This window comes from Myotis nattereri (assembly GCF_964212035.1).
Source record: "Myotis nattereri genome assembly, chromosome: 1".
Classification (NCBI taxonomy): domain Eukaryota; kingdom Metazoa; phylum Chordata; class Mammalia; order Chiroptera; family Vespertilionidae; genus Myotis; species Myotis nattereri.
In genome coordinates, this window is record NC_138075.1 from 153704630 (window position 1) to 153718283 (window position 13654).

Below are 13654 nucleotides of genomic sequence, written 5' to 3' on the forward strand. Positions count from 1 at the left end.
AATATTTGACCAAGGAGGCAAGCACATACAATGGAGACAAGACAATCCCTTAAATAAATGGTGTTGGGAAAATTGGACAGATACATGCAAAAAAAATGAAACTAGACCACCATACACAAAAATAAACTCAAAATGGATAAAGGACTTAAACATAAGACAGGAAACCATAAAAATATTAGAGGAATCTACAGGCAGCAAAATCTCAGACATATGCTGAAGCAATATCCTCACCAATACAGCTCCTAGGCCCTAGGACCAGGTAAAGAAAAATAAACAAATGGAACTACATCAAAATAAAAAGCTTCTGTACAGCAAAAGAAATCATCAACAAAACAACAAGAAAGCCCACTGCATGGGAGAACATATTTGCCAATGTTATCACCGATAAGGGTTTAATCTCCAACATTTCAGGGAACTCATACAACTTAACAAAAGGAAGATAAACAACCCAATCAAAAAATGGGCAATGGACCTAAATAGATACTTTTTAAAAGAGGACATAAGGAAGGCCAAGAGACATATGAAAACATGCTCAAAGTCACTAATTATCTGAGAGATGCAAATCAAAACAACAATGAGGCACGATCTCACACCTGTCAGAATGACTATCATTAACAAATCAACAAATGACAAGTGCTGGCGAGGATGCAGAGAAAAAAGAACCCTTGTGCACTGCTGTTGGGAATGCAGACTGGTGCAGCCACTATGGGGAACAGTATGGAGTTTCCTCAAGGAACTAAAAATGGAACTCCCATTTGACCCAGTGATCCCACTTCTAGGAATATATCCCAAGAAACTAGAAACACCAATCAGAAAGGATATATGTACCCCTTTGTTCATAGCAGCACAATTTACAATAGCTAGGATTTTGAAACAGACTATGTGCCCATCAGCAGATGAGTGGATTAAAAAATTGTGGTACATCTACATGATGGAATACTATGCTGTGGTAAAAAGGAATTCTTACCATTTGCAACAGCATGGATGGAACTGGAGAGCATTATGCTAAGCGAAATAACCCAGAGAAAGATAAATACTACATGATCTCACTCATTTGTGGAATATAATGAACAACATAAACTTATGAAGAAATACAGATCCAGAGATAGAGGAACATCGATCAGACTGTCAAACCTCAGAGGGAAGGTAGGGGATTGTGGAGGTAAGGGGGAGAGATCAACGAAAGGACTTGTATGCATGCATATAAGTCTAAAAAATGGACACAGACACCAGGGGGGTGAGGGCATGAGTAGGGGGGCGGGGCAATGGAGAGATAAGGACACATATGTAATACCTTAATCCAGCGGTTCTCAACCTGTGGGTCGCGACCCCTTTGGCAGTCAAACAACCCTTTCACAGGGGTCGCCTAAGACCATACTGCATATCAGATATTTAAATTATGATTCATAACAGTAGCAACATTACAGTTATGAAGTAGCAACGAAAATAATTTTATGGTTGGGTCACAACATGAGGAACTGTATTTAAAGGGCCAGAAGGTTGAGAACCACTGCAAGAAAAAAAGAAATATAATCTCATTTTTTGGCAAATGCAGTAACCAAATAAACAACATTTGCGTGATTTTTCAAGGAATGTGTGTAAAATCCTATAGTGTCAATGTCACAGGTAAACCTAGAGTTGCTCTTCTGTGGCCCTATACTGTCTAATAAGGGACCTCTAGACATGCAGCTAGCCCAAATTAAAATATAATGTAAGTACAAAATACATATTGGATTTTGAAGACCAAGTGCAAAAATTAAAAAGTCAATATCTCAGTAGAAATTTTGCTCTTGTTGCAGCTTGATTTTTGTTTTTTGTTTTTCCTAATGAATGGTGCTGTGCTGTATGTCTCTCTTATGTTCTAAAGATATTTGTCTCCTGTTTGACACATACACACACAACTCCTCAGAATTAGTCTGTCAAAAGAATATTATACATATTTTGTTTCCTCTTCCAGCTGAAATTTCAAGTGCCCAATCCCTGGTACGTTTAATTTGTCTACAATAAGCATTAAAGTGTTCCTTTTAGTCACAATCCAAAAGACATCTTTGTAATCAGTCACTTCTGTTACCATTGTTAGGATAATGTAATTTGACATAATCATATAAAATTAAGGTTTAGTATCTTCAAGTTTTTTTCCCCTTGAATAAAACAAGGGTAATGAAAAAATCGAATAACCCTTACCAAGCCTACCATGTTTCCCCATTATTGAATTGATGTCTGCAATGACAGTACTAGGATAGACAAAACAGTAATTTAGATTTCAGATATCATTTTTTTAATTGATGGAAGCAGGTACCAGATAATGATAGTGTAGGACAGAAAGAAAATGAAACAAACAAACAAAAAATAAATTGTGCAATGTGCCCAAAAGAATTTAAATGGCCTTAACCTACAACAATAAATTGCCTTAACTAACAATAAAGTAGTTGGAATATTTGGCTTTTTACCTGATTATATTTAAAGATTTAAATTTGAATTCCTAAAACTTACAGGATACATTTTCTTGCCACCTTCCATGTCACCAGCATTTGGGGAGCTACAGCCCCACGCTGAGGACATTGTCTGGGTTAGTAATGGCTAGATTTGTCAAAGAAGATGACTCCTTCACTCTTGCAGTCTCGTGAAGTTTATCTAATTTAGTTCTCTAAATTGCCTCATATTGTGAATCTCAATGGGCCACATGTAACAGCTTTCTTTCTAATGATTTTTCTTCTGGAAGTCATTGTGGCCATTGCATTTGGGGGTATTTCTCCTCGCTTTTTATTCCCAGAAGTACTGAATTTACGCTCACTTAAAATTACACAACTAATGACACTCCTAGCCACATGATCATATTTGAAAAGAATAAGCACAAACCACTTAGCTAAAATAAATAAGACTTTTTTTTAATTAACAGTGACATATTAAGTTCATACGCTGTCTAATTCCCCAATCACCTTTTATTTTCAACTGGCTAAAAATTCCTTTTACATGTTTAATTTATCATGAAGGAAATGAAGCACACACATAATTTTCTTTTATTGGGAAATCGTAATTTGGGATTTATAGATACAGTAAAAAATTTATTTACAAAATCAGAATGCCAATGCAATTTAAAAGTTGAATGAATTTTCCTCATTTCCTTTTCTTATAAAAATATAATTCCATGTAGTTTCACAGGACATATCTTATTTGTTCTTAACAATTACAGTTAATTTCCTATGATTCTAGATCCCCATAATCTTCACAGCGCCCCCAAGAGCATAGTTACTGGTGGTGGTGGATGCAGGGGGCATATTAGGAACAATTGCATAAGGTCTGCCTCATATTCAGCCTTTCGATTTGTAAATTCCTGGGGGGCAGAATAAAATTAAAATCTTATTTTTATTTATTTACAATTAAATTACTCAAATGTATTTTTATGAAAGCTATTTGATGTTCAGAAAGCCTCATAATTCCCTGATAGATGTTTTTCTTTGAAGAAACAAGTTGTCTTTGGTCAAGCACCACCCAAATCCTAACCCTGATAAGTTTGGTTGGAAATTGATCACAACATTATAATGAATTCTTTTTTGAAATGTATTTATTTGCCCTTCATATTAGATGACTCTATAGTTTGGACATTTTCTTTTAAACGGAGAAAGTATCATCTGCACCCTTGGAAATTGTCAGAAAGATGTGAAGTCTAGAAAAAGACAGTAGAGAGAAGCGCATGCTGCGGTATTTTTCAAGCATCAAAAGACAAAACTCTTTATTTTGTTGTGCAAAATACCCAGTTCTGCTTTGTTTTCACTTCTCTCTGTTTCTCCATGGTCTGCATCTGCCTGGTCCAAACCCAGAAGTAGAGTCAGACAAAAGTAAGAAACTGAAAAATTATCTTCCTGTCCCAATCTCTATTTTGTTTAACACGATCTAATGGAAGGTGTACAAGACCAAGATATAAATGGAATTCTAACACAGGTTCCTTTATATTCATAAGCTTTCTGTCATTTTTATTAATGATTAATTTACTTTGAGATAAAATTCATATACTGTAAAATTCAACCTTTTAAGCAAAGAATTCAGTGGATGTTAATATATTCATAAATGTGCAATCACCACCACTATCCAATTCCAGAGCATTTTCATTACCTGAAAAACAAACTACATACCCATTGTCAGTTGGTCACCATCCCTACCCCCGCCTCCAGTCTACCTCTCCCCCAGTCTCTGGCAATCAATAGAACTTATAATCAAATAACTTATATGCATATTAGGGGCCCAGTGCACACATTTGTTCACCTTGAAAGGAACTGTAGGCCACGAGGCTGCTGTGGGCACAGGGGCAGGTTTCCTTCCATCCTCTGCACCCCCGCCCCACCCCTCCTGCCACGGTCCCCAGTACCCTGACTGCCGGCAGTGCCACTCCCACCGCCACCGTTCCCATGTGCTGATGGTGCCAGGCTTGCTCACAACCGCTGACAGCATGGAGCGGTTGGGCCAGCACCAGCAGCGGGTGCAAGCAGTGGCTGCTGCCCCAATCACCCCACAGGAGCAGGGGGAGGTGGAGAAGCCTTGTGGGGCAATTGAGGCTGGCAGCCGCGGCTTGCACCCACTGATGGCACCAAGTGATCGGGGCCAGCACCCGGTGCCAGCAGCGGGTGCAAGCGCTGGGTGGGACAGCAGCGTGCAGGAACAAAGAATTTTCAGTAACCCCCAGAGGTTCGCCCCGATGAGAGTGACCGGCATCCCGCCTTGATCTGGTGCCCCCGCTCACCTGCTCCACCATCCCACAGCAGCCGACATTGGCCATGTTCCGCAACATGTTCCCTAGTGGTCAGCGCACATCATAGTGACCGGTTGTTTGGTTGTTCTGCCATTCGGTCTATTTGCATATTAGGATTTGCATATTAGGGTTTTATATATATAGATATGCATATTCCATGGACTCAGACAATAGGCAGGTGGTGACCTGGTGTGGGGTGGGAGCCAGGTGAAGGGAGATGGGGTGGGGGGAGAAATGGGGGACACCTGTAATATTCTCAACAATAAAATAAATTTTAAAAAAACATAACTTATTTTCTATCTTTATAGATTTTAGCATCCTGGATATTTCATATAATTCTGGGATTCTTTCACTCAGCATGATGTTTTCAACTCTAATCCATGTAGTACTCATCATATGCCACAATCTGTTTTTCCATTCATCTGCTGGTATAAATTACTGTTGTCTTTACTTTTTGGCTATTTTGAATAATGCTGCAATGAACTTACATGTACAAGTTTTTGTGTAGGCTTATGTTTTAATTATATGGGTATGTACCTAAGAGTGAAACTGTTAAATCATATGATATCTCTATGTTTAATATTTTGTTGAACTGCCAAAATGTTTTCCAGTACGTTTATTATTCAAGGTTTTAATGTACTGTAGCAATTTTATAATCCTAAACATATCAATGCCATATTTTGTCTATATCAGGGGTGGGCAACCTTTTTGTGAGTGCATGCCAAAACCAGCAAAATCTCTGACTCAAAATTCTTCTGCATGCCAACCCTAATTTTTTGAGAACATGTTACGCCTACTTGATAACTCTTCACGTATGTGAAGAACCTTGGAGAAATAATAAAATTCATTCGAGCGACAAAAACGCAGTATATGATGATGAAAAATACATTTATTTTTTAATGTATACATGTATACTGATAGTCCGACAGAAAACTTTATGACTCTGTTTGGTATTATCAGTGGGACTTTTGCTGCTGCATCACTGATGACAGAGATTTTACATCAGTTTATATTTTGTGACCTTCAGAGATATGCACGAGCTACTACTTTCATCCGCCAGGCTACTCCTATTACAAGACTTAACAAAATTCATCACTGAGAACAAAGATTCACAAGCTATGTGGATGAAACCAAAACACTGGTTGGATCTAGGAAGGCAGGGAGAGTTAAGGCAGAAGGATAGAAATTTCTCTTCCCCTCTCTCGTCAATCCATGTCTATGGTCTTTAAGATAACTTGTTATGTAAAATTATTTATTTATCTAAGATGCACCTACACTGAATTTATCTGAAAAATAAAAAAGTCACATGATCTCACTCATTTGTGGATTATAGAGAACAACATAGACTGATGAACAGGGACAGATCCAAAGACAGAGAAACAGCTATCAGACTATCACTCCCCAGAGGGAAAGTAGGGGAGGGAGGGGGTAAGAGGAAGAGATCAACCAAAGAACTTGTATGCATGCATATAATAAGCCAAACCAATGGACATGGACAACAGGGGGATGAGAGCATGAGTGGGGGCCGGGGGAGGAAAGGGGTTAATGGAGGGGGATAGGACACATTTGTAATACCTTAACTAATAAAGAATTTTTTAAAAAGTCGATATTAAAAAATTGTAAATGGAAGATTATAAGAGAGGGTTTCACGTCCCAGCAAAAGTTAATGCTGTGCCATGTTTGGCACGCGTGCCATGGGTTGCCCACCCCAGGTCTATATATTCTATAGACAAATTTTTCACATTAAGTACTTAGTAGCCTTCAGTCCACTTTTTTTTTTTTCCAGTGGAAACTCTTGAAGTAACGTTGTCTTAATGTTTTTAGTCACAGGAAACAGAAGAGCTAGTTTAATGTTTTAACACCGGCACTAGAGTGCGTAAGACCTCGTTAGGGGAAGAAGCGCGGTAGAACAGGGAGGTATCTGTAATGCTATCAGCAATTTTTTTTTAAACGCACAACTTTTTTTTAAAGAATTATTTCCTAGACAAGGTTTTTGCGGGCAGCTTATTCTACTAAAAGCGAAGGTAAAATTTGCATATTATGTAAATGAGGCTGACGGGAAAATATCAATCTGAGGTTAAAAAGGACAAATTTAAAAGTTTTCTTAAATTTATTTCCTGAAAATTGGACTACTTTTTAGAGAGTAACCTGAAAGTTTTTATTCCAGTACTGAATTTTAACATAAAATAACCACCATCACAGCGTAATAGGAGTTGCTTTTACCCGAGGGGTGAATTACAAAAGGGAACCAGTATCTCTCTCTCTTCCTCCCAATTTTTTTTGGGAGGCAGCTGATCAATTTTTGGTGGCCTTGCTTCGGCAAGGCTTTCTTACCTTGTTCAAAAAAAAGAAATAAGAAAATTAGCTGACTTAGGTTTATAGATCGGGAAAGTAAGAGAAAGCCGGTCTTTACTCAAGATGGCGCGGGTCACCGAATTGCGCAGCGAAAGTGCTCGCTGTGCAGTGAGAGTGCTCGCTGAGGGGGTAGGGCGAAGCCATACGGCTTGCTGAGGGCGTGGGGAAAGCGAGGGTGGGGATAATGGCAGGTATCTATAATACTATCAACAATAAGAAGTATCTTTTGAAAAGAAAAAAATTTTTGAAAAAGGTTTCTTAGACACAACATTTTATGAGAAATGTGCTGTAGTAAAATCCAAAGTAAAATTTGCATAGCATGTGAACGCAAAGGCTGATGGGAAAATGCTATTCAAGAGGAAATCCAAGAATAAAAGACAAACTTAAATTTTCTTCCACTTACATTTTCTGAAAATTAGACAGCTATTTACAGAATAACCTGGGAAATTTTATTCAAACACTGGAACTTGGCAATGTCAATGAAATAGGAGTTGCTTTTACCCGAGGTGTGCGGCAGTCACGTGATAACCCTTCCTCCCAATTTTTGGGGGGAGGAGACTGAAGTTTTTGGTGGCCTTGTTTCGGCAAGGCTTATGTTCTTTAGTCCACTTTTTAAAATTTGTTAAAACCATCAGTTTGCAGAGGTAAGAGTTTTTTTGAATTGGATTAGAGTGTAAAAATTACGTTTTCTGCTGCAGTAGTTGGGAGGGTGAGTTTCAGTGACTATGGTAACTATGCTATTTGTATTCATCAACTATGAAGTACTCTGAAATCTTATTTCCTGAAAACTATTTCTTTAGAAATATATACACTTTTGCAAAAGTATCTTCTTGACAACAACTAAAAAGTGGATTATTTCAATATAATAATTCACTCAGGATAAACCAATAAAAAATTCAGTTCATTTTTGATAATGAGCACAGTTCATGAGGACCATAAAAAAGTGCATGTCAAGAAATTAGCGTTGTGTCATTGACATCAATGTGAAATAGCACATAACTAATGAAACGAGTGACATGAAACTAATGAAATATCAAGGAGAATTAATATGATGCCCTTCGTATTTCTAAAAGCATTTAGGAAAAAGGGCCCAAACACTAATGGATCATACAGGGTGATTATCTCCAGCTTGTCATTTTAAAGCAATCATTGATCATGTACAAGACATTTGCTAAAAGCCATACTTTTTCTGAAGTTAAGAATGTATCCACCTGCAGTGACTTTGAAATATATGGCATGCCAGCTGCCAGTTATGCTAATTTCAGAGTAGAAACGAACCAAGGTAAATTGCTGAACTGCTTTCCAATGTTAGTTCCACACTGCGTCGTGGATTTTTCAGCCTTTTTCTGCTTTCAAACTTAAGCCACTTTTCTCTTTCTCTCTTTTTCACTCCCTCTCCCTCTCTCTAACTGTCTCCATAACATGTTATTATGAAATTAATATATTAACCTCCCAAAAGAAAAAGCTATTCCTGGTAATTTCATAACTGCTTTTCTAAAAGCTACTTTTGCATCATTATTCTATAAGAATAAATACATTTGATAAGTGAGCTTGTAGGTTGACATGAGTAAAATTTGCTTGGGAGTAGAATACATTTAAAACTTAAAGTAGTCTCTAAAATACAAAAAGAATGTCTTGGCTCTTCATGATATGAAGACTAAGATGATTGTCTTGCTTCTATAGTCTTAAATAAAATAAAAATAGACATCATTTTTCTTATAATCATGAACTTTTCTAATTACAAACAATTCTATTTCTTCTTATGTGGAAAGGAGCTTATATACCACTTTGTATTCATCTAGTTTAACCTTTCTCTTTTATTTTTATATATTTTAGTTCTGCACAGAAAATACCTATATTGTTGCTTTTTGTCTGAGAAGTGTTTGTGACCAATTTGCCAAATGTGAGCTGTGTTCCTTTTTCAGTTTCTGTTTCACTTCTCCCTGCTTTGTGCTCCTAAATCAGGGTAGGTTGTAACCCTGTAACCCAGTAATCCTGGCAGTGAATTATCAGGTGATTAACAACTGTGCATTACCACAAAAACAATGTCTAGCAACAAATTCCTAGGACAAGTTAGGTAAATATGATTATTCTCCTTTTACAGTTGCTCATGGAAGCTGACACACTATTAATAGACGAGATTAAATAAAACGTGTTTTGAATTCCCGGTCATTTCTTTGTATGGCATTGTATGCCAAATTTAAACTTCAGAAACTTACAATAACGTTTGGCAAGATAGTACTGATTTTGCTTTTTCTAGACTAGTGTGTATATGATCGTGATAAGAATGTAAAAATGCATTATCCCTCACAGCCACAACTCATTAGTGCTTGTGAGGAACATAAAGCAAAGAGATGTCATGTTGAACTTAGGAGCTCCTGAAAGAAGACCAGAAATGATGCTTTGATGAGTAAAGGAAAGCAAAAAAGAGAGAGGGTAATTAATAGGGCATAAAAACTTTAAAAATAAACTTTAATATAATAAAGGTGTTATATATAACCAAGCCATTTATGCCCCTAATCATCACAAATTTAATGTAGCTGTGCCATCAATGTAAATGTATGGCCACAGTGAGATAATATATAAAGACCCCCATATTGATTCACTCCTGTCTTGAGGCATTATCTGCAAACTGATGGACATTTGCACCCTGGAGCACTCAGTGTGAGGGAAAGGAGCTTGTCACTCTTACTTACTGGATTTAATTTACTATCTAATAATAAATGCTCTATGTTAATTAAATTTGTTAAAATTGCTATATGTTATTAGGGGAGAGATGAATATGACACAATGTTCCATGAAGGCAGTTACCTGAGGAACTTGCAAATCAGACATTATTGCTAGCAACTCTTACCATGGGTTATAACAGAACCCAGGATCAAATATCATATTTATTCATTGTTAACCCATCACTAACTGTCTCCCCCACTGCTGGTAATATTACAAATAAGAGAATGCAAGGAAGCTGTGGATATTGTTCTTTTGCTGGGAAATTAGTGTAGCTATTAACAAAACAAGAACACCTGAAACGGTTTGTTGACCTGGAGAGATGGTGATGATAACTTCAAGTTTAGATGTCTATAGCCATTACTGTGGCATGGACATGTTTCTTTAATGGACACACCCACAATAAACACGTGTGTAACCTGGGCAAAGCCAGGTCTCCACAGGGTCAGCCTCAGCCCAACATCACCTTCAAAAGAAATACTATCCTAAAGCCCACATACTTGCAACCTAATCTGTATACAGTAGATCTTCCTGAAGTGGTGAATTAGGAGGTGACATAGTCATTCACACATCTAAATTTCCCAAAATTATGCTTCAGACATTTCCCACTCTCCCCCATCTTTCACACTTCTGTGTGAAATTTAACACCAGCTGTTAAAATTCTCTCCCCCTACTTCTTCTGGTGCTCTGCTTAAAAAAAAAAAAAAATGCGCATGTTTCCTTGTCCTCCCTCACACCCCTGCCCCCACACTCACCGCTCACCATGGCTCTTGCTCTGACAAGTGACACCTCATCACACTAGCGCCTGGGAACTGTCTCCTGCCCTCGCTCAGATGGGTTTTCTCATGAGCACAGCTGTGCTGGAAATTTGGTGAAGCTGCCATCACATCAGTTTTCCTCAAAGAAAACTGTAAAAGCCTCAGAACGTTTGGTATGAATAAGACCAAACTCAGTGTTACTTGCGGTAGCAGAGACTCTTCTGGCTAACCTCCTATGTCGCCTTGTTTTTCCTTCTCCTATCACTTGGGCACTAGGCTATCCTGAACGCCTGGGACTGGAAGGTGTCAAACAGCACCTCTTCCAGTGCTCCTTGAAGCCGCTGTTCTGGAAGCAAACGCCTTCCATGTTCCCTGCCTCCTACACCTCTTATCCTGTGCCTTTCACTGGCTCGTTCTAAAACTGACCCAATGTTTGCTTTGTCTTATTTTCTGATTGTTGCGTGGAGCTTCCTGTAAGTCAGACTTCTCCAGATCTTTGTAACAAGGAGAAAATACCCAGTTCAAGAGCAAAGGCCAGTATCAGAGGTCTGGCTTCCACTGCAGAGCAGGGGAAAGCCTACCACCGACTTCCCTCTTCTGTCCAGGAAGAACTTGAGTTGTTAAAGCAACCAGACAGCTATGGTTTTTGCATTCATGAAATAATGTGTTAGATGTGCTCAGTCTAGGGAAGCAATGTAATGCCTAAGTTTCATTTTTGATTCTGGGATATCTGGTTCATGACGGTGCCTTCTCCCCAAAGGTGTAATTAAGTTCTCATGTTAGCCCACACGATCTCTCTCTTCCCTGAATGGTATTTCAATAATCATGAAGCAGATGGTAAAATTTCTGCCCCAAATTCACTCTTTTTGTACAGTTATCAGCAAATAACCTAACTTTACTGATGTTCTTTCTACATAGGATGAGGCCTATTCATTTGGAACTTAATCACTGAAATGATCCGGTTTATTAAAATATATTATTCCTGAACTAAAATAAGCACATTTCTGGAGTTTATAGTGGTTTTGATGAGTGGCTCTACTAGAAAGTCTGGTCACTTCAAAACGGGGGAGAGCTCAGTGCTTCCCGACCAGAGATCAGGAAGGAATATCGAAATTGTGGGAAAGCACGCTTGAGACTTGAGTCATTTGTATTATTAATGTCTTGAGGTGTAGCTTATTTTTTTTCCCCTCCCGCCCCCCCCCAACCCCCCCCCCCCCCCCAGGCGCTGGCTCTGCGCTCTTTCCAGCTGTCAAAGCGTCAGCCCCGGCCGCGGCCCCATCGCCCTGGAACTCCTCCCGCGCCGGCTGGGCCTGGGGTGCCAGTGCCGGTGCCGGTGCCGCCGCCGCCGCCCTCTGCGCCTCCAGCACCGCTGCTGCCGCCGCTGCCGCTCTTGAGCTGTAATTTAAAATGGCAGTTCCTCCTTTTTTAAATTATAAATAACATACATTCATCACTTTCAAGTTAATTGTTGTCACTGGGTTATTTCCTAATGTGTGGTATAATCTTGCCTATTCTCATCACATGTTTTATCAATTCTCATTAAATGCTCGAACATGCATGTGTAATGGAGAAATTATTCATTGTCTTTATCTCATTCTTAAAGCTGTTTTAACATTCTCGCTCCCAAAATATCTTTGAACGTGACATTTTTGTGTTTCATTGATAGCTTTTCCTAAAAACTGGGGGAAATGTGGAACCTTTTGCTTTTACTTAGTGGGCTGCCATTTAAAAAGTGTGGAATCACTTGGAAAGTAGTAGATTAATAGTATGCAAAGGTAAACAGACATGTTTAAAAAATTCTTTTCTCAAGAGTTTAAGTGCATACTTTGAATTGGGCAGCTCCAGCCCAAAGATGGTTAGGAGTGGCCCCTAAATGATAGCTAAGGGAAAGGTATTTCTGCAGAAGCAATACCAAGAAATTATTTGATTGGCTACAAGGTCCATGGTTGACTTACCTGGGAAAGCCTGGTTGGCTGTGGTTGGTTGTTTCTGTGCTTCACTATGGTGAATTTGAGTATATTGACTCAGGCTAGGTTTGGTTTCTTTCATAAGCTCCGAGGTTTTAGAGCCACCTCAATCTAATGACTCCCTTTAATTACTTTAACACTAGTCATAGGGATGGTGGTAATAGTACTAAAAATACTAATAGCATACTCTAAAAAACGGTAGATGTATTTCTCAATTGCTTTCTTAGCTCTACTTACTTGCACATTATTGTTATCTACACAGTGGTCTTTACTGTTGGAAGTAATCAAGACTGCCCTTTTAATTGGTAATTAGCGAATGGATCATTTGTTCTCTCTCCCTCTTATTCCAACTCTCCCTACTTGATGGGACTAGTACAAAAACTTCCTCTTGAAGAGGCAGCAAAACACTCATTTTGGGATTGCATAATTGATTTATTTTACCATGGCAGTTTGGCACACAATGTCAACAATTGAATTTGGTGGAAGAGTTCTCAAAGGTTTAGCAACCATAGGTGGGAAAGTGACTCTTTAACTCTGATAAACAATAAATTACATTCTAGAAACTTGAACATAGAGCAGGATTCCAGGATTTAAAGTCAAGGCAGGGGCTGCTGCCTCCGGCAAGGTCCCCAAGAGGCCCCTGATCTTTCAGAGGGTTCTACTTATAGACTTCCGAACCAAGTTCCGTGCTTTCCCACAGAAGCATTTAAATTTAAAGGAAGAAAATGAGCCTCTGCAATATTAGATGTTAGACATTATATCTTTGTATTTCCTTTAGCAGCAGGTGCTGTAGCTGTACAGTGTGATTCTTTCCCTTGCTTCCATCATCCATGATGTGAAGTTTGACACGCCTCACATCTGCATTTATGGTCACCTGACACACAGTGACCTCAGGCAAGTTCATACTCAAGCAGCCATTAAAGGAAATTCCTTTTCTTTAATGATCACAGTCCATGGATATTTCCTGTACTGTAATGCAGAATGCTTGGTCAATGTATTTGAAGGCCATATTTATCAAGGTTTTTAAATACTATTTTCAATGAAAAGCAATGGAAGGCTGACCCCCACAGCTCAAGGACTTTATTAGATTAACAACAAAA